The sequence below is a fragment of the Ranitomeya variabilis genome, chromosome 1, assembly GCF_051348905.1.
Source record: "Ranitomeya variabilis isolate aRanVar5 chromosome 1, aRanVar5.hap1, whole genome shotgun sequence".
Classification (NCBI taxonomy): Eukaryota; Metazoa; Chordata; class Amphibia; order Anura; family Dendrobatidae; genus Ranitomeya; species Ranitomeya variabilis.
In genome coordinates this window covers 530,907,476-530,930,011 of record NC_135232.1, presented here as the reverse complement: position 1 = coordinate 530,930,011, position 22,536 = coordinate 530,907,476, and positions in this window count along the sequence as shown.

Below are 22,536 nucleotides of genomic sequence, written 5' to 3'. Positions count from 1 at the left end.
AGAGGTGTGTATGGGGAGTCAAGGCCACAGACCCCTCTTTTCCTGAAAAGAATACAGCCAATTTCAAACGTCTGAAAAAAAGATACAGGTCATTGTCGATATTAAACCAATTCGCCCCACTAGTGGGGCAAAAAGAGAGACCTTTAGAGAGCACCTTAACCTGTGAATCTGAGAGGGTTAGTGAGGAAATATTTACCACCAGGGAAGGACTTGTACTTATTTCTTCCTCCCTTTGGATCTCGTTACCAAGCCTTGATTCTCTCTTCCTATGTTTCCTGCCACCCCTGTGGCCACTCCGTCTCCTGGGGATATCACCGTCTCCTTGGATAAAAAACGAGTCGTACTTGCCACACCGCCCTCGTCTGTGGAGTCAGATTCACCACCTGTAAAACCAAAAGCCGCTTGCGCATTTGACCCTCTCCGGGGTCTCCTTGTTCTCTTAGGGGCACCTCTAGGGCGTCCAGGCCCAGATAACGGTTTATTGTGCATGGAGTTCTTAAATTGCCAACCATATACTCTATTGTTATTATAATCATCCAGATCCCTGAACCATTTAGACCTTTTGGTCTCCTCCAGTCCAGTTCTGAATCTAGACAGATTGTCTTCCAATTTAGAGTTGATGTGGCCCAACTCATCCGTTGAGGTAATGGCCAAGATGGCACTCTTCGTTTCATCCTGTTTAATTTTTAAGCCTTCAATTTCCTTCCTCAGGAACTCTATATTTAGAAGCATAATATCAAAGGCATACTTGTTACCAATTGCTTCAAATTTAGCACAAAACTGTGTGTTATTAGGTAACAGGGTAGGTCTTAAACTAGGCCTTAACCCCCTAGGGATTCTCTTGGCCTTAAAGTACTCCACCAGTGTTCCAGCATGTAGCTCCAATGAAATAATTCTTCTCCTTTCCGTTTCCCATCTCATTTTCAACATTTCAATGGATGGCTGTTTCAGATATGAATTATCAACTTCAGCATTCGATATAATTCTTGCAGCATCCTCATCAGTATAATAAAAACAGGCAGAAGCTGGTTCACCATTGCTTATACCAGCACATATATCCATGTTAGAAAAATAAGAGTGCAGGCCAAAACCGGACCCAGACAACACCAAAAATAAAAAATTGGAAGTCAGGCCGCACCCTAAATTAATAACGTCTCTATGGACAACAGGGTGCCCGTCCACACCAGGGGATCCATCCCAGTATAAAGTCCAAATGCAAAAGAAGAAACGGACAGCACCACAGCAATTGTGACAGAACAGCTTACGTGTTTATTCTGCCATCTGCAACGTTTCGGTCCTGAGACCTTTATCAAGCATAGTGAAAAGACCATATAACCACCATTATATACCATCTGACCCAACCCATCAATTAACTAGTAACCAATGGGGTAGCCATGTGCAATTAGAAAAAACGACATTAAATATAACAAACATATACACAGTAAAAAACAATAACCAATAACCAGCCCTCTGTATATACTAACTACTAACATAGTTCAACTTACTCTGATCGTTCTCTACTATTGAATTGCGCCCATAAATCCACATAAACATCCCCAGAGTCCATGGTGTAAACAACACCAATCGCACCAATCAGAGCATAGCATCAGTGATTGCCATAGCAGCATGGGAGTGTTCATAGCGGTAATAGTCCAATCAATTCTCCAGCTCTCGCATCATGTGACCGCCACCTCCCCAGCATGCAATGTTCAGCAGTCCACCAATCCAAGGAGTGATTTCTCGACGTGTCATCTCCAATGAGTACGCCCACTCAAGTCCATCACTGTGCGCACATCATCGGCTTACAGGAGTCTTATGCGCATGTCACAGATCCAAAATTACAACACCACACCAGGATCAAAGGTGCGCAGGACAGGAACGTTCATCGCCGCACACATGTCCATGACATCATCGGTTTGCAGGAGTCTTGTGCGTATGTCGCAGATCCGATATAACAGCAGCACAAAAAAAACAAAAACAAATCTGCCATAGGTGTGCATGACAGGAGCGCTCTCTCAGCATTCCTTCTCTCCAAGTCGCATTGGTGCGCAAAGAGCAGTCTGACCATATAAATAAAAAACTCCCAATTGTATTCTTTCATTCCAGGTCCATATTGTGCACGATTCGCCCTGGAGCTGCTGGAGTTCATCCTGGGGAGGAATTTTTTCCTCTTCGGTGATGACTACTTCCTGCAGCGCCGCGGGACAGCCATGGGGTCCAACGTGGCCCCCACTTACGCTAACATCTACATGGCTGTCCTGGAGGGCGAACACGTGTACACTTCACCATTCTGGGGTCATGTTAGGGGCTGGCGGCGCTACATTGACGACATCTTCTTGATTTGGGACGGTGACTATGGTGAGTTGACACAATTCCATTCATTTTTGAATAACATCTACCCTGGGTTGGGGTTCACCATGGAGTGCTCTCAGACCAAAATGCAATTTTTGGATACATGTGTCTATAAGAATGATGGATTTCTACAAACTGATTTGTTTGTCAAACAGACAGACAGAAACAATATCCTACATTTCTCTAGTGAGCACCCACGAAAAATGGTAGAATCTCTCCCTTGGAGCCAGCTTCTGAGAGTCAGGAGGATTGTCTCAAGCGACTCTATTGTAGATATGAGGCTTAATGAAATGTGCCAAAAATTTCTCATGAGAGGATACCCTGAGAGGGATGTAAATAAATTTAAAATAAAAGCACTCGCTAAAGATAGAGCTGAACTCCTGACTCCTAGAGTGGCTACTGAGGTTAAAAACAGGATACCATTTGTGACAACATATAATGGTTCGAGTGGTTGGATTTCGGATATAATTCGGAGACATTGGTCAGTATTAGCAAGGGGGCACACTAGTGTGAGTGAATTTCAGCTGCCCCCATTATTCTCGTATAGGAGGAATAAAAATCTGAAGGATGAGTTGGTTACATCGGATGTTGGCAGCTCAAGGAGGGACCTACAAACTACTTTGAGCCGTCCGAGCCTGGGTAATTTTCCCTGTCTCGGATGTGCGTGCTGTAATAACCTGATTAAAGGGGCAGTGTTTTGTCATCCCCATACGGGGAAAGAATATATGATACGGAAACACTATACATGCAAAAGTAGTTTTGTGGTCTATATCCTGAGCTGCCCCTGTGGTCTCTACTATGTAGGGGAGACCATGATGGAAGTTAAAGCGAGGATTTCAAAACATACTAGATGGGTATTTCCTGAAGGAACTACAGATAGTGCTTTGGAATGGTGCCCGGGCTGCCCCTGCAAGACTTTCACACTTGGGTGCCCCTCAGGCGCTGGTTTGGTAGTTGTAGCCCCTCAGGGTTGAGGCCACTCTGGGTCCGATTTGGTGGGCCGGGTCACTCTGGGTCCGATTTGGTGGGCCGGGTCACTCTGGGTCCGATTTGGTGGGCCGCGCCACTCTGGGTCCGATTTGGTGGGCCGGGTCACTCTGGGTCCGATTTGGTGGGCCGCGCCACTCTGGGTCCGATTTGGCGGGCGGCGCCACTCTGGGTCCGATTTGGCGGGCGGCGCCACTCTGGGTCCGATTTGGCGGGCGGCGCCACTCTGGGTCCGATTTGGCGGGCGGCGCCACTCTGGGTCCGATTTGGCGGGCGGCGCCACTCTGGGTCCGATTTGGCGGGCGGCGCCACTCTGGGTCCGATTTGGCGGGCGGCGCCACTCTGGGTCCGATTTGGCGGGCGGCGCCACTCTGGGTCCGATTTGGCGGGCGGCGCCACTCTGGGTCCGATTTGGCGGGCGGCGCCACTCTGGGTCCGATTTGGTGGGCGGCGCCACTCTGGGTCCGATTGGGCGGGCGGGGCAATAATTATAATAAGACTACAGATAGTGCTTTGAAATTGTGCTGTGCTATCACTTTAAGAGCTGATATCTGGCAAAACTGTGCTGGGGTCATGTACAGTTCGCAGGCGTTGGCATAGTAACTGGGCCTGACTGCACATATCAATGAGCTAATCAGCCAGGTGGCAAGTGGCAGGTACATTTCAAATTGCCTCAGAAACCCGGCCATTATAACCTATGGGAAAATTTCCCTATTGAAATGCATTACAATGAGGGGAAAAAACATTTTCAAACGCAAATTGCGCCAAAACTACAAATCCGATCGACACGAAAAATACTTAGCACACCTCTTGGGGACGCTGGCTTCGAAATGACACCTCACTGGAGTCTGTGAGTGAAGCGGTTCGGGCCGCATTACGTGCGGACTGAATAATAATAATAACTAGATGGGTATTTCCTGAAGGAACTACAGATAGTGCTTTGGAATGGTGCCCGGGCTGCCCCTGCAAGACTTTCACACTTGGGTGCCCCTCAGGCGCTGGCTTGGTAGTTGTAGCCCCTAAAGGGGTGAGGCCACTCTGGGTCCGATTTGGCGGGCGGCGCCACTCTGGGTCCCATTTGGCGGGCGGCGCCACTCTGGGTCCCATTTGGCAGGCGGCGCCACTCTGGGTCCCATTTGGCGGGCGGCGCCACTCTGGGTCCCATTTGGCGGGCGGCGCCACTCTGGGTCCCATTTGGCGGGCGGCGCCACTCTGGGTCCCATTTGGCGGGCGGCGCCACTCTGGGTCCCATTTGGCGGGCGGCGCCACTCTGGGTCCCATTTGGCGGGCGGCGCCACTCTGGGTCCCATTTGGCGGGCGGCGCCACTCTGGGTCCCATTTGGCGGGCGGCGCCACTCTGGGTCCCATTTGGCGGGCGGCGCCACTCTGGGTCCCATTTGGCGGGCGGCGCCACTCTGGGTCCCATTTGGCGGGCGGGGCCACTCTGGGTCCCATTTGGCGGGCGGCGCCACTCTGGGTCCCATTTGGCGGGCGGCGCCACTCTGGGTCCCATTTGGCGGGCGGCGCCACTCTGGGTCCCATTTGGCGGGCGGCGCCACTCTGGGTCCCATTTGGCGGGCGGCGCCACTCTGGGTCCCATTTGGCGGGCGGCGCCACTCTGGGTCCCATTTGGCGGGCGGCGCCACTCTGGGTCCCATTTGGCGGGCGGCGCCACTCTGGGTCCCATTTGGCGGGCGGCGCCACTCTGGGTCCCATTTGGCGGGCGGCGCCACTCTGGGTCCCATTTGGCGGGCGGCGCCACTGTGGGTCCCATTTGGCGGCCCGGGTCACTCTGGGTCCGATTTGGCGGCCCGGGTCACTCTGGGTCCGATTTGGCGGCCCGGGTCACTCTGGGTCCGATTTGGCGGCCCGGGTCACTCTGGGTCCGATTTGGCGGCCCGGGTCACTCTGGGTCCGATTTGGTGGCCCGGGTCACTCTGGGTCCGATTTGGCGGCCCGGGTCACTCTGGGTCCGATTTGGCGGCCCGGGTCACTCTGGGTCCGATTTGGCGGCCCGGGTCACTCTGGGTCCGATTTGGCGGCCCGGGTCACTCTGGGTCCGATTTGGCGGCCCGGGTCACTCTGGGTCCGATTTGGCGGCCCGGGTCACTCTGGGTCCGATTTGGCGGCCCGGGTCACTCTGGGTCCGATTTGGCGGCCCGGGTCACTCTGGGTCCGATTTGGCGGCCCGGGTCACTCTGGGTCCGATTTGGCGGCCCGGGTCACTCTGGGTCCGATTTGGCGGCCCGGGTCACTCTGGGTCCGATTTGGCGGCCCGGGTCACTCTGGGTCCGATTTGGCGGCCCGGGTCACTCTGGGTCCGATTTGGCGGCCCGGGTCACTCTGGGTCCGATTTGGGGGCCCGGGTCACTCTGGGTCCGATTTGGGGGGCGGCGCCACTCTGGGTCCGATTTGGGGGGCGGCGCCACTCTGGGTCCGATTTGGCGGGCGGCGCCACTCTGGGTCCGATTTGGCGGGCGGCGCCACTCTGGGTCCGATTTGGCGGGCGGCGCCACTCTGGGTCCGATTTGGCGGGCGGCGCCACTCTGGGTCCGATTTGGCGGGCGGCGCCACTCTGGGTCCGATTTGGCGGGCGTCGCCACTCTGGGTCCGATTTGGCGGGCGGCGCCACTCTGGGTCCGATTTGGCGGGCGGCGCCACTCTGGGTCCGATTTGGCGGGCGGCGCCACTCTGGGTCCGATTTGGCGGGCGGCACCACTCTGGGTCCGATTTGGCGGGCGGCGCCACTCTGGGTCCGATTTGGCGGGCGGCGCCACTCTGGGTCCGAGTTGGCGGGCGGCGCCACTCTGGGTCCGATTTGGCGGGCGGCGCCACTCTGGGTCCGAGTTGGCGGGCGGCGCCACTCTGGGTCCGATTTGGCGGGCGGCGCCACTCTGGGTCCGAGTTGGCGGGCGGCGCCACTCTGGGTCCGATTTGGCGGGCGGCGCCACTCTGGGTCCGATTTGGCGGGCGGCGCCACTCTGGGTCCGATTTGGCGGGCTGGGTCCGATTTGGTGAGCGGGGCAATAATTATAATAAGACTATAGATAGTGCTTTGAAATTGTGCTGTGCTATCACTTTAAGAGCTGATATTATCTGCCAAAACTGTCCTGCTAGGGTCATGTACAGTTCGCAGGCGTTGGCATAGTAACTGGGCCTGACTGAGCATATCAATGAGCTAATCAGCCAGGTGGCAGGTACATTTCAAATTGCCTCAGAAACCCGGCCATTATAACCTATGTGAAAATTTCCCTATTGAAAAGCATTACAATGAGGGGAAAAAACATTTTCAAACGCAAATTGCGCCAAAACTACAAATCCGATCGACACGAAAAATACTTAGCACACCTCTTGGGGACGCTGGCTTCGAAATGACACCTCACTGGAGTCTGTGAGTGAAGCGGTTCGGGCCGCATTACGTGCGGACTGAATAATAATAAGAATAAGAACTAGATGGGTATTTCCTGAAGGAACTACAGATAGTGCTTTGGAATGGTGCCCGGGCTGCCCCTGCAAGACTTTCACACTTGGGTGCCCCTCAGGTGCTGGTTTGGTAGTTGTAGCCCCTCAGGGTTGAGGCCACTCTGGGTCCGATTTGGTGGGCCGGGTCACTCGGGGTCCGATTTTGGGGGCTGCGCCACTCGGGGTCCGATTTGGGGGGCCGCGCCACTCCGGGTCCGATTTGGCGGGCCGCGCCACTCCGGGTCCGATTTGGCGGGCCGCGCCACTCTGGGTCTGATTTGGCGGGCGGCGCCACTCTGGGTCCGATTTGGCGGGCGGCGCCACTCCGGGTCCGATTTGGCGGGCGGCGCCACTCCGGGTCCGATTTGGCGGGCGGCGCCACTCCGGGTCCGATTTGGCGGGCGGCGCCACTCCGGGTTCGATTTGGCGGGCGGCGCCACTCCGGGTCCGATTTGGCGGGCGGCGCCACTCTGGGTCCGATTTGGCGGGCGGCGCCACTCCGGGTCCGATTTGGCGGGCGGCGCCACTCTGGGTCCGATTTGGCGGGCGGCGCCACTCTGGGTCCGATTTGGCGGGCGGCGCCACTCTGGGTCCGATTTGGCGGGCGGCGCCACCCTGGGTCCGATTTGGCGGTCGGCGCCACCCTGGGTCCGATTTGGCGGGCGGCGCCACCCTGGGTCCGAGTTGGCGGGCGGCGCCACCCTGGGTCCGAGTTGGCGGGCGGCGCCACCCTGGGTCCGATTTGGCGGGCGGCGCCACCCTGGGTCCGATTTGGCGGGCGGCGCCACTCTGGGTCCGATTTGGCGGGCGGCGCCACTCTGGGTTCGATTTGGCGGGCGGCGCCACTCTGGGTCCGATTTGGCGGGCTGGGTCCGATTTGGTGAGCGGGGCAATAATTATAACTAGATGGGTATTTCCTGAAGGAACTACAGATAGTGCTTTGGAATGGTGCCCGGGCTGCCCCTGCAAGACTTTCACACTTGGGTGCCCCTCAGGCGCTGGTTTGGTAGTTGAGGATTTGGTGGGCGGGGCCACTCTGGGTCCGATTTGGTGGCCCGGGTCACTCTGGGTCCGATTTGGTGGCCCGGGTCACTCTGGGTCCGATTTGGTGGCCCGGGTCACTCTGGGTCCGATTTGGTGGCCCGGGTCACTCTGGGTCCGATTTGGTGGCCTGGGTCACTCTGGGTCCGATTTGGTGGCCCGGGTCACTCTGGGTCCGATTTGGTGGCCCGGGTCACTCTGGGTCCGATTTGACGGGCCGGGTCACTCTGGGTCCGATTTGGTGGCCCGGGTCACTCTGGGTCCGATTTGGTGGCCCGGGTCACTCTGGGTCCGATTTGGTGGCCCGGGTCACTCTGGGTCCGATTTGGCGGGCCGGGTCACTCTGGGTCCGATTTGGCGGGCCGGGTCACTCTGGGTCCGATTTGGCGGGCCGGGTCACTCTGGGTCCGATTTGGCGGGCCGGGTCACTCTGGGTCCGATTTGGCGGGCCGGGTCACTCTGGGTCCGATTTGGCGGGCCGGGTCACTCTGGGTCCGATTTGGCGGGCGGCGCCACTCTGGGTCCGATTTGGCGGGCGGCGCCACTCTGGGTCCGATTTGGCGGGCCGGGTCACTCTGGGTCCGATTTGGCGGGCCGGGTCACTCTGGGTCCGATTTGGCGGGCCGGGTCACTCTGGGTCCGATTTGGCGGGCCGGGTCACTCTGGGTCCGATTTGGCGGGCCGGGTCACTCTGGGTCCGATTTGGCGGGCGGCGCCACTCTGGGTCCGATTTGGCGGGCGGCGCCACTCTGGGTCCGATTTGGCGGGCGGCGCCACTCTGGGTCCGATTTGGCGGGCGGCGCCACTCTGGGTCCGATTTGGCGGGCGGCGCCACTCTGGGTCCGATTTGGGGGGCGGCGCCACTCTGGGTCCGATTTGGCGGCCCGGGTCACTCTGGGTCCGATTTGGCGGCCCGGGTCACTCTGGGTCCGATTTGGCGGCCCGGGTCACTCTGGGTCTGATTTGGCGGGCGGCGCCACTCTGGGTCCGATTTAGCGGGCGGCGCCACTCTGGGTTCGATTTGGCGGGCGGCGCCTCTCTGGGTCCGATTTGGTGAGCGGCGCAACTCTGGGTCCGATTTGGCGGGCGGCGCCACTCTGGGTCCGATTTGGCGGGCGGCGCCACTCTGGGTCCGATTTGGCGGGCGGCGCCACTCTGGGTCCGATTTGGCGGCCCGGGTCACTCTGGGTCCGATGTGGCGGGCGGCGCCACTCTGGGTCCGATTTGGCGGGCGGCGCCACTCTGGGTCCGATTTGGCGGGCGGCGCCACTCTGGGTCCGATTTGGCGGACGGCGCCACTCTGGGTCCGATTTGTTGGGCGGCGCCACTCTGGGTCCGATTTGTCGGGCGGCGCCACTCTGGGTCCGATTTGGCGGGCGGCGCCACTCTGGGTCCGATTTGGCGGGCGGCGCCACTCTGGGTCCGATTTGGCGGGCGGCGCCACTCTGGGTCCGATTTGGCGGACTTGTGACCTGGTGGGCTGGTAGAGTTTATAGGCGTTGGCATAGTAACTGGGTCTCACTGCGCATATCAATGAGGTAATCAGCCAGGTGGCAGTTATTTTTAGAAATTGCCTCAGAAATCAGGCCCATTATAAACGTATTGGAAAATTTCCCTATTGAAATGCATTGAGACACTTTTTTCAAACGCAAATTGCGCCAAAACTACAAATCCGATCGACACGAAAAATACTTAGCACACCTCTCAGGAACGCTGGCTTCGAAATGACACCTCACTGGAGTCTGTGAGTTTAGCGGTTCGGGCCGCATTACGTGCGGACTGAATAATAACTAGATGGGTATTTCCTGAAGGAACTACAGATAGTGCTTTGGAATGGTGCCCGGGCTGCCCCTGCAAGACTTTCACACTTAGGTGCCCCTCAGGCGGTCCGATTTGGTGGGTTGGGTCAATCTGGGTCTGATTTTGTGGGCGGGGTAAATCTAGGTCCGATTCGGTGGGCGGGGTCACTTTTGGTCCGATTCTGTGGGCGCGGCCACTCTGGGTCCGATTCGGTGGGCGGAGCCACTCTGGGTCCGATTTGGTGGGCGGGGCACCTTAGGGACCAATTTGGTGGGTGGGGTCACTCGGTCCGATTTGGTGGGCTGGGCACCTCAGGGTCTGATTTGGTGGGCTGGGCAGCTCAGGGTCCGATTTGGTGGGTGGGGTCACTCTGGGTCCGATTTGGTGGGCGGGGTCACTCTGGGCCCGATTTGGTGGAAGGGGTCACTCTGGGTCCGATTTGGTGGAAGGGGTCACTCTGGGTCTGATTTGGTGGAAGGGGTCACTCTGGGTCCGATTTGGTGGGCGGAGCCACTCTGGGTCCGATTTGGTGGGCGGGGTCACTCTGGGTCTGATTTAGGGGCGGGGTCACTCTGGGTCCGATTTGGTGGGCCGGGCCCCTCGGGGTCCGATTTGGTGGGCCGGGCCTCTCGGGTTCCGAATTGGTGAGCGGGGTAATCTACTATCTAATTGTCTAAGGGCACTTCCGTCTTTCTGTCTCACAACACCGCTACGTCATCATCTCGTGAGACCGCAATGCACTCTTGGGATCGGAGCGCGCAACAAGCATCGTGTACCGGCCGCTCTAGGAGGTGCAACAACCATCAGATACCGGCCGCTCCAGGAGGTGAGTATGTAACTTTTTTATTTTAATTCTTTTTTTTTTTTAACAGGGATATGCAGTATAATATGTGACTGGACAATATACTACGTGACTGGGCAGTATAACTACGTGGCTCTGCGCTGTATACTGCGTGGCTCTGTGCTGTATACTGCGTGGCTCTGCGCTGTATACTACGCGGCTCTGCGCTGTATACTACGCGGCTCTGCGCTGTATACTGCGTGGCTCTGCGCTGTGTACTGCGCGGCTCTGCGCTGTGTACTGAACGGCTCTGCGCTGTGTACTGCGCGGCTCTGCACTGTGTACTGCGCGTTCTGCGCTGTATACTGCGCGGCTCTGCGCTGTATACTGCGCAGCTCTGCGCTTTGTACTGCGCGGCTCTGCGCTATATACTGCGTGGCTCTTCGCTGTGTACTGCGCGGCTCTGCGCTTTATACTGTGCGGCTCTGCGCTCTGTACTGCGCGGCTCTGCGCTGTGTACTGCGCGGCTCTGCGCTGTATACTGCGCGGCTCTGCGCTGTGTACTGCGCGGCTCTGCGCTGTGTACTGCGCGGCTCTGCGCTGTGTACTGCGCGGCTCTGCGCTGTGTACTGCTCGGCTCTGCGCTGTGTACTGCTCGGCTCTGCGCTGTGTACTGCGCGGCTCTCCGCTGTGTACTGCGCGGCTCTGCGCTGTGTACTGCGCGGCTCTGCGCTGTGTACTGCGCGGCTCTGCGCTGTGTACTGCGCGGCTCTGCGCTTCGTACTGCGCGGCTTTGCGCTGTGTACTGCGCGGCTCTGCGCTGTGTACTGCGCGGCTCTGCGCTGTGTACTGCACGGCTCTGCGCTTTATACTGCGCGGCTCTGCGCTGTGTACTGCACGGCTCTGCGCTGTGTACTGCGCGGCTCTGCGCGGTATACTGCGCGGCTCTGCGCTTTATACTGTGCGGCTCTGCGCTCTGTACTGCGCGGCTCTGCGCTGTGTACTGCACGGCTCTGCGCTTTATACTGCGCGGCTCTGCGCTGTGTACTGCACGGCTCTGCGCTGTGTACTGCGCGGCTCTGCGCTGTGTACTGAGCGGCTCTGCGCTGTGTACTGCGCGGCTCTGCGCTGTGTACTGCGCGGCTCTGCGCTTTATACTGCGCGACTCTGCGCTTTGTACTGCGCGGCTCTGCGCTGTGTACTGCGCGGCTCTGCGCTGTGTACTGCGCGGCTCTGCGCTGTGTACTGCGCGGCTCTGCGCTGTGTACTGCGCGGCTCTGCACTGTATACTGCGTGGCTGTGCAATATACTACGTGGACATGCATATTCTAGAATACCCGATGAGTTAGAATCGGGCCACCATCTAATAATTATAAGACTACAGATAGTGGTTTGGAATTGTGCTGTACTGTCACTTTAAGAGCTGATATTATCTGACAAAACTTGTGACCTGGTGAGCTGATGTAGATTTCATAGGCGTTGGCATAGTAACTGTGTCTGACTGCGCATATCAATGAGCTAATCAGCCAGGTGGCAGTTATTTTTAGAAATTGCCTCAGAAACCAGCCCATTATAAACGTATAGGAAAATTTCTCCATTGAAACGCATTGAAAGACTTTTTTCAAACACAAATTGCGCAAAAACTACAAATCCGATCGGCACGAAAAATACTTAGCACACCTCTCAGGAACGCTGGCTTCGAAATGACACCTCACTGGAGTCTGTGAGTTTAGCGGTTCGGGCCGCATTACGTGCGGACTGAATAATAAGAATAAGAAGAAGTTTACCACGGTGGAATAACAGTATAGTGCTTTGTTCCAAAGCACTATAATAATAAGAATAAGAAGTTTACCACGGTGGAATAACAGTATAGTGCTTTGTTCCAAAGCACTATAATAAGACTATAGATAGTGCTTTGAAATTGTGCTGTGCTATCACTTTAAGAGCTGATATTATCTGCCAAAACTGTCCTGCTAGGGTCATGTACAGTTCGCAGGCGTTGGCATAGTAACTGGGCCTGACTGAGCATATCAATGAGCTAATCAGCCAGGTGGCAGGTACATTTCAAATTGCCTCAGAAACCCGGCCATTATAACCTATGTGAAAATTTCCCTATTGAAAAGCATTACAATGAGAGGAAAAAACATTTTCAAACGCAAATTGCGCCAAAACTACAAATCCGATCGACACGAAAAATACTTAGCACACCTCTTGGGGACGCTGGCTTCGAAATGACACCTCACTGGAGTCTGTGAGTGAAGTGGTTCGGGCCGCATTACGTGCGGACTGAATAATAATAAGAATAAGAATAAGAAGAAGTTATCCACGGTGGAATAACAGTATATTGCTTTGTTCCAAAGCACTATAATAATAATAATAAGAAGTTATCCACGGTGGAATAACAGTATAGTGCTTTGTTCCAAAGCACTATAATAAGAAGTTTACCACGGTGGAATAACAGTATAGTGCTTTGTTCCAAAGCACTATAAATAAGAAGTTTACCACGGTGGAATAACAGTATAGTGCTTTGTTCCAAAGCACTATAATAAGAAGTTTACCACGATGGAATAACAGTATAGTGCTTTGTTCCAAAGCACTATAATAACTAGATGGGCATTTCCTGAAGGAAACACATGGTGCTTGAACAGTGCTGCCAGCTTTACAGCAGCACTTTTCACACACGGGACCGGGGGGCCACTTAATTTTCCACACCCGGGACCAGGGGGGCACTTACTTTTGCACACGGGGCCGGGGGCGCACTTACTTTTGCACACGGGGCCGGGGGCGCACTTACTTTTGCACACGGGGTCGGGGGCGCACTTACTTTTGCACACGGGGCCGGGGGCGCATTTACTTTTGCACACGGGGCCGGGGGCGCACTTACTTTTGCACACGGGGCCGGGGGCGCACTTACATTTGCACACGGGGCCGGGGGCGCACTTACTTTTGCACACGGGGCCGGGGGCGCACTTACTTTTGCACACGGGGCCGGGGGCGCACTTACTTTTGCACACGGGGCCGGGGGCGCACTTACTTTTGCACACGGGGCCGGGGGCGCACTTACTTTTGCACACGGGGCCGGGGGCGCACTTACTTTTGCACACGGGGCCGGGGGCGCACTTACTTTTGCACACGGGGCCGGGGGCGCACTTACTTTTGCACACGGGGCCGGGGGCGCACTTACTTTTGCACACGGGGCCGGGGGCGCACTTACTTTTGCACACGGGGCCGGGGGCGCACTTACTTTTGCACACGGGGCCGGGGGCGCACTTACTTTTGCACACGGGGCCGGGGGCGCACTTACATTTGCACACGGGGCCGGGGGCGCACTTACTTTTGCACACGGGTCGGGGGCGCACTCACTTTTGCACAGGGGGCCGGGGGCGCACTTAATTTTGCACACGGGGCCGGGGGCGCACTTACTTTTGCACACGGGGCCGGGGGCAAACTTACTTTTGCACACGGGGCCGGGGGCGCACTTACTTTTGCACACGGGGCCGGGGGCGCACTTACTTTTGCACACGGGGCCGGGGGCGCACTTACTTTTGCACACGGGGCCGGGGGCGCACTTACTTTTGCACACGGGGCCGGGGGCGCACTTACTTTTGCACACGGGGCCGGGGGCGCACTTACTTTTGCACACGGGGCCGGGGGCGCACTTACTTTTGCACACGGGGCCGGGGGCGCACTTACTTTTGCACACGGGCCGGGGGCGCACTTACTTTTGCACACGGGGCCGGGGGCGCACTTACTTTTGCACACGGGGCCGGGGGCGCACTTACTTTTGCACACGGGGCCGGGGGCGCACTTACTTTTGCACACGGGGCCGGGGGCGCACTTACTTTTGCACACGGGGTCGGGGGCGCACTCACTTTTGCACACGGGGCCGGGGGCGCACTCACTTTTGCACACGGGGCCGGGGGCGCACTCACTTTTGCACACGGGGCCGGGGGCGCACTTACTTTTGCACACGGGGCCGGGGGCGCACTTACTTTTGCACACGGGGCCGGGGGCGCACTTACTTTTGCACACGGGGCCGGGGGCGCAGTTACTAAATTTTTTTTTAAAAATGCGATTTAAATAAAATCTACATATCAGATCGACTATAAAAGTCATAGCACACCTGTCCCCACCGAGGCCTTCGAAACGCCGCCTGAACGGGGTCTCTGCGCCGAGCGGTTCGGGCCGCATTAATTGCGGAAAACGCGGAGAAGAAGAAGAATAATAACTAGATGGGCATTTCCTGAAGGAAATACATGGTGCTTGAACAGCGCTGCCAGCTGCCAATGAACCTCAGGAGCATTCTGGCATGCAGGGCTCTGCCCCTGGGTATCCAATTTGGCCCCTTGGTAGCCATTTTGATGTGCGGGGCCCCTTGTTAGCAACTTTGGCCCCTTGGTAGCCATTTTGGCATGCAGGAATCCTTGGTAGCCACTTTGGAGCACACAGCCTCTCGGTAGCCACTTTGGCCACATCCTCTTATATACAGACATCACTCCTATATACAGACACCACTCCTATATACAGACATCTCTCCTATATACAGACATCCCTCTATATACAGACATCTCTCTTATATACAGACATCCCCCTATATACAGACACCACTCCTATATACAGACATCCCCCTATATACAGACACCACTTCTATATACAGACATCCCTCTATATACAGACACCACTCCTATATACAGACACCACTCCTATATGCAGGCACCTCTCCTATATACAGACACCACTCCTATATACAGACATCCCTCTAAATACAGACACCACTCTTATATACAGACATCCCCCTATATACAGACACCACTCCTATAAACAGACATCCCTCTATATACAGACACCACTCCTATATACAGACATCCCTCTATATACGGACACCACTCCTATATACAGACATCCCTCTGTATACAGACACCACTCCTATATACAGACATCCCTCTATATACAAACACCACTCCTATATACAGACATCTCTCCTATATACAAACATCCCCCTATATACAGACATCTCTCCTATATACAGACATCCCCCTATATACAGACACCACTCCTACATACAGACATCCATCTACATACAGACACCACTCCTATATACAGACATCCCTCTATATACAGACACCACTCCTATATACAGACATCCCTCTATATACAGACACCACTCCTATATACAGACATCCCTCTATATACAGACACCACTCCTATATACAGACATCCCTCTATATACAGACACCACTCCTATATACAGACACCCCCCTATATACAGACACCACTCCTATATACAGACATCCCCTATATACAGACACCACTCCTATATACAGACTTCCCCCTATATACAGACAACACTCCTATATACAGACATCCCTCTATATACAGACACCACTCCTATATACAGACATCCCTCTATATACAGACACCACTCCTATATACAGACATCCCCCTATATACAGACACCACTCCTATATACAGACATCCCCCATATACAGACACCACTCCTATATACAGATATCCCCCTATATACAGACACCACTCCTATATTCAGACATCCCTCTGTATACAGACACCACTCCTATATACAGACATCCCTCTATATACAGACATCACTCCTATATACATACATCACTCTGTATACAGACACCACTCATATATACAGACATCCCTCTATATACAGACACCACTCCTATATACAGACATCCCTCTATATACAGACATCTCTCCTATATACAGACATCCCTCTATATACAGACACCACTCTTATATACAGACACCACTCCTATATACAGACATCCCTCTATATACAGACACCACTCCTATATACAGACATCCCTCTATATACAGACACCACTCCTATATACAGACATCCCTCTATATACAGACACCACTCCTATATACAGACATCCCCCTATATACAGACACCACTCCTATATACAGACATCCCCTATATACAGACACCACTCATATATACAGACATCCCCTATATACAGACACCACTCCTATATACAGACATCCCTCTATATACAGACACCACTCCTATATACAGACATCCCACTATATACAGACACCACTCCTATATACAGACATCCCCCTATATACAGACACCACTCCTATATACAGACATCCCCCATATACAGACACCACTCCTATATACAGACATCCCCCTGTATACAGACACCACTCCTATATACAGACATCCCTCTGTATACAGACACCACTCCTATATACAGACATCCCTCTATATACAGACACCACTCCTATATACATACATCCCTCTGTATACAGACGCCACTCCTATATACAGACATCCCTCTATATACAGACACCACTCCTATATACAGACATCCCTCTATATACAGACATCTCTCTTATATACAGACATCCCCCTATATACAGACACCACTCCTATATACAGACATCCCCCTATATACAGACACCACTTCTATATACAGACATCCCTCTACATACAGACACAACTCCTATATACAGACACCACTCCTATATGCAGGCACCTCTCCTATATACAGACACCACTCCTATATACAGACATCCCTCTAAATACAGACACCACTCTTATATACAGACATCCCCCTATATACAGACACCACTCCTATAAACAGACATCCCTCTATATACAGACACCACTCCTATATACAGACATCCCTCTATATACAGACACCACTCCTATATACAGACATCCCTCTGTATACAGACACCACTCCTATATACAGACATCCCTCTATATACAAACACCACTCCTATATACAGACATCTCTCCTATATACAAACATTCCCCTATATACAGACATCTCTCCTATATACAGACATCCCCCTATATACAGACATCTCTCCTATATACGGACATTCCTCTATATACAGACACCACTCCTATATACAGACATCCCTCTGTATACAGACACCACTCCTATATACAGACATCACTCCTATATACAGACATCCCTCTATATACAGACACCACTCCTATATACAGACATCCCTCTATATACAGACACCACTCCTATATACAGACATCCCTCTATATACAGACATCTCTCCTATATACAGACATCCCTCTATATACAGACACCACTCCTATATACAGACACCACTCCTATATACAGACATCCCTCTATATACAGACATCTCTCCTATATACAGACATCCCTCTATATACAGACACCACTCCTATATACAGACATCCCCCTATATACAGACACCACTCCTACATACAGACATCCATCTACATACAGACACCACTCCTATATACAGACATCCCTCTATATACAGACACCACTCCTATATACAGACATCCCTCTATATACAGACACCACTCCTATATACAGACATCCCTCTATATACAGACACCACTCCTATATACAGACATCCCTCTATATACAGACACCACTCCTATATACAGACACCCCCCTATATACAGACACCACTCCTATATACAGACATCCCCCTATATACAGACACCACTCCTATATACAGACATCCCCCTATATACAGACAACACTCCTATATACAGACATCCCTCTATATACAGACACCACTCCTATATACAGACATCCCTCTATATACAGACACCACTCCTATATACAGACATCCCCCTATATACAGACACCACTCCTATATACAGACATCCCCCATATACAGACACCACTCCTATATACAGACATCCCCCTATATACAGACACCACTCCTATATTCAGACATCCCTCTGTATACAGACACCACTCCTATATACAGACATCCCTCTATATACAGACATCACTCCTATATACATACATCACTCTGTATACAGACACCACTCCTATATACAGACATCCCTCTATATACAGACACCACTCCTATATACAGACATCCCTCTATATACAGACATCTCTCCTATATACAGACATCCCTCTATATACAGACACCACTCTTATATACAGACACCACTCCTATATACAGACATCCCTCTATATACAGACACCACTCCTATATACAGACATCCCTCTATATACAGACACCACTCAAATATACAGACATCCCTCTATATACAGACACCACTCCTATATACAGACATCCCCCTATATACAGACACCACTCCTATATACAGACATCCCCTATATACAGACACCACTCCTATATACAGACATCCCCTATATACAGACACCACTCCTATATACAGACATCCCTCTATATACAGACACCACTCCTATATACAGACATCCCACTATATACAGACACCACTCCTATATACAGACATCCCCCTATATACAGACACCACTCCTATATACAGACATCCCCCATATACAGACACCACTCCTATATACAGACATCCCCCTGTATACAGACACCACTCCTATATACAGACATCCCTCTGTATACAGACACCACTCCTATATACAGACATCCCTCTATATACAGACACCACTCCTATATACATACATCCCTCTGTATACAGACGCCACTCCTATATACAGACATCCCTCTATATACAGACACCACTCCTATATACAGACATCCCTCTATATACAGACATCTCTCCTATATACAGACATCCCTCTATATACAGACACCACTCCTATATACAGACACCACTCCTATATGCAGACATCCCTCTATATACAGACACCACTCCTATATACAGACATCCCTCTATATACAGACACCACTCCTATATACAGACATCCCTCTATATACAGACACCACTCCTATATACAGACATCCCACTATATACAGACACCACTCCTATATGCAGACATCCCCCTATATACAGACACCACTCCTATATACAGACATCCCCCATATACAGACACCACTCCTATATACAGACATCCCCCTGTATACAGACACCACTCCTATATACAGACATCCCTCTGTATACAGACACCACTCCTATATACAGACATCCCTCTATATACAGACACCACTCCTATATACATACATCCCTCTGTATACAGACACCACTCCTATATACAGACATCCCTCTATATACAGACACCACTCCTATATACAGACATCCCTCTATATACAGACATCTCTCCTATATACAGACATCCCTCTATATACAGACACCACTCCTATATACAGACACCACTCCTATATACAGACATCCCTCTATATACAGACACCACTCCTATATACAGACATCCCTCTATATACAGACACCACTCCTATATACAGACATCCCTCTATATACTGACACCACTCCTATATACAGACATCCCTCTATATACAGACACCACTCCTATATACAGACATCCCTCTATATACAGACACCACTCCTATATACGGACATCCCCCTATATACAGACACCACTCCTATATACAGACATCCCCCTATATACAGACACCACTCCTATATACAGACATCCCCCTATATACAGACACCAATCCTATATACAGACATCCCTCTATATACAGACACCACTCCTACATACAGACATCCCTCTATATACAGACACCACTCCTATATACAGACATCCCCCTATATACAGACACCACTCCTATATACAGACATCCCCCTATATACAGACACCAATCCTATATACAGACATCCCCCTATATACAGACACCACTCCTATATACAGACATCCCTCTATATACAGACAACTCTCCTATATACAGACATCCCTCTGTATACAGACACCACTCCTATATACAGACATCCCTGTGTATACAGACACCACTCCTATATACAGACATCCCTCTATATACAGACACCACTCCTATATACAGACATCCCTCTATATACAGACACCACTCATATATACAGACATCCCTCTATATACAGACATCTCTCCTATATACAGACATCCCTCTATATACAAACACCACTCCTATATACAGACACCACTCCTATATACAGACATCCCTCTATATACAGACATCTCTGCTATATACAGACATCCCTCTATATACAGGCACCACTCCTATATACAGACATCCCTCTATATACAGACACCACTCCTATATACAGACATCCCTCTATATACAGACATCTCTCCTATATACAGACATCCCTCTATATACAGACACCACTCCTATATACAGACACCACTCCTATACACAGACATCCCTCTATATACAGACATCTCTCCTATATACAGACATCCCTCTATATACAGACACCACTCCTATATACAGACATCCCTCTATATACAGACACCACTCCTATATACAGACATCCCCCTATATACAGACACCACTCCTATATACAGGCATCCCTCTATATACAGACACCACTCCTATATACAGACATCCCTCTATATACAGACACCACTCCTATATACAGACATCCCTCTATATACAGACACCACTCTTATATACAGACATCCCTCTATATACAGACACCACTCCTATATACAGACATCCCTCTATATACAGACACCACTCCTATATACAGACATCCCCCTATATACAGACACCACTCCTATATACAGACATCCCGCTATATACAGACACCACTCCTTTATACAGACATCCCTCTATATACAGACATATCTCCTATATTCCGACATCCCCCTATATAGAGACACCACTCCTATATACAGACATCCCCCTATATACAGACTTCACTCCTATATACAGACATCCCCCTATATACAGACACCACTCCTATATACAGACATCCCTCTATATACAGACATCTCTCCTATATTCAGACATCCCCCTATATACAGACACCACTCCTATATACAGACATCCCCCTATATACAGACACCACTCCTATATACAGACATCCCTCTATATACAGACATCTCTCCTATATTCAGACATCCCCCTATATACAGACACCACTCCTATATACAGATATCCCTCTATATACAGACATCTCTCCTATATTCAGACATCCCCCTATATTGAGACACCACTCCTATATACAGACATCCCCCTATATACAGACACCACTCCTATATACAGAAATCCCTCTATATACAGACACCACTCCTATATACAGACATCCCCCTATATACAGACACCACTCTTATATACAGACATCCCTCTATATACAGACATCTCTCCTATATTCAGACATCCCCCTATATAGAGACACCACTCCTATATACAGACATCTCCCTATATACAGACATCACTCCTATGTACAGACATCCCTCTATATACAGACACCACTCCTATATACAGACATCCCTCTATATACAGACACCACTCCTATATACAGACATCCCCTATATACAGACACCACTCCTATATACAGACATCCCTGTAAATACAGACACCACTCCTATATACAGGTCAGAGTTCTGGGTCACTTACTTTTGACACACGGGGCCGGGGGGGCACTTACTTTTCACACACGGGGCCGGGGGGCACTTACTTTTCACACACGGGGCCGGGGGGCACTTACTTTTCACACACGGGGCCGGGGGGCACTTACTTTTCACACACGGGGCCGGGGGGCACTTACTTTTCACACACGGGGCCGGGGGGGCACTTACTTTTCACACACGGGGCCGGGGGGGCACTTACTTTTCACACACGGGGCCGGGGGGCACTTACTTTTCACACACGGGGCCGGGGGGAACTTACTTTTCCCAGACGGGGCCGGGGGGGGCACTTACTTTTCACACACGGGGCTGGGGGGCACTTACTTTTCACACACGGGGCCGGGGGCGCACTTACTTTTGCACACGGGGCCGTGGGGGCGCACTTACTTTTGCACACGGGGCCGGGGGCGCACTTACTTTCGCACACGGGTCCGGGGGCGCACTTACCTTTCACACACGGGGCCGGGGGGACTTACTTTTCACACACGGGCCGGGGGGACTTACTTTTCACACACGGGGCCGGGGGGCACTTACTTTTCACACACGGGGCCGGGGGCGCACTTACTTTTGCACACGGGGCCGTGTGGGCGCACTTACTTTTGCACACGGGGCTGGGGGCGCACTTACTTTTGCACACGGGGCCGGGGGCGCACTTACTTTTGCACACGGGGCCGGGGGCGCACTTACTTTTGCACACGGGGCCTGGGGCGCACTTACTTTTGCACACGGGGCTGTGGGCGCACTTACTTTTGAACACGGGGCCGGGGGCGCACTTACTTTTGCACACGGGGCCGGGGGCGCACTTACTTTTGCACACGGGGCCGGGGGCGCACTTACTTT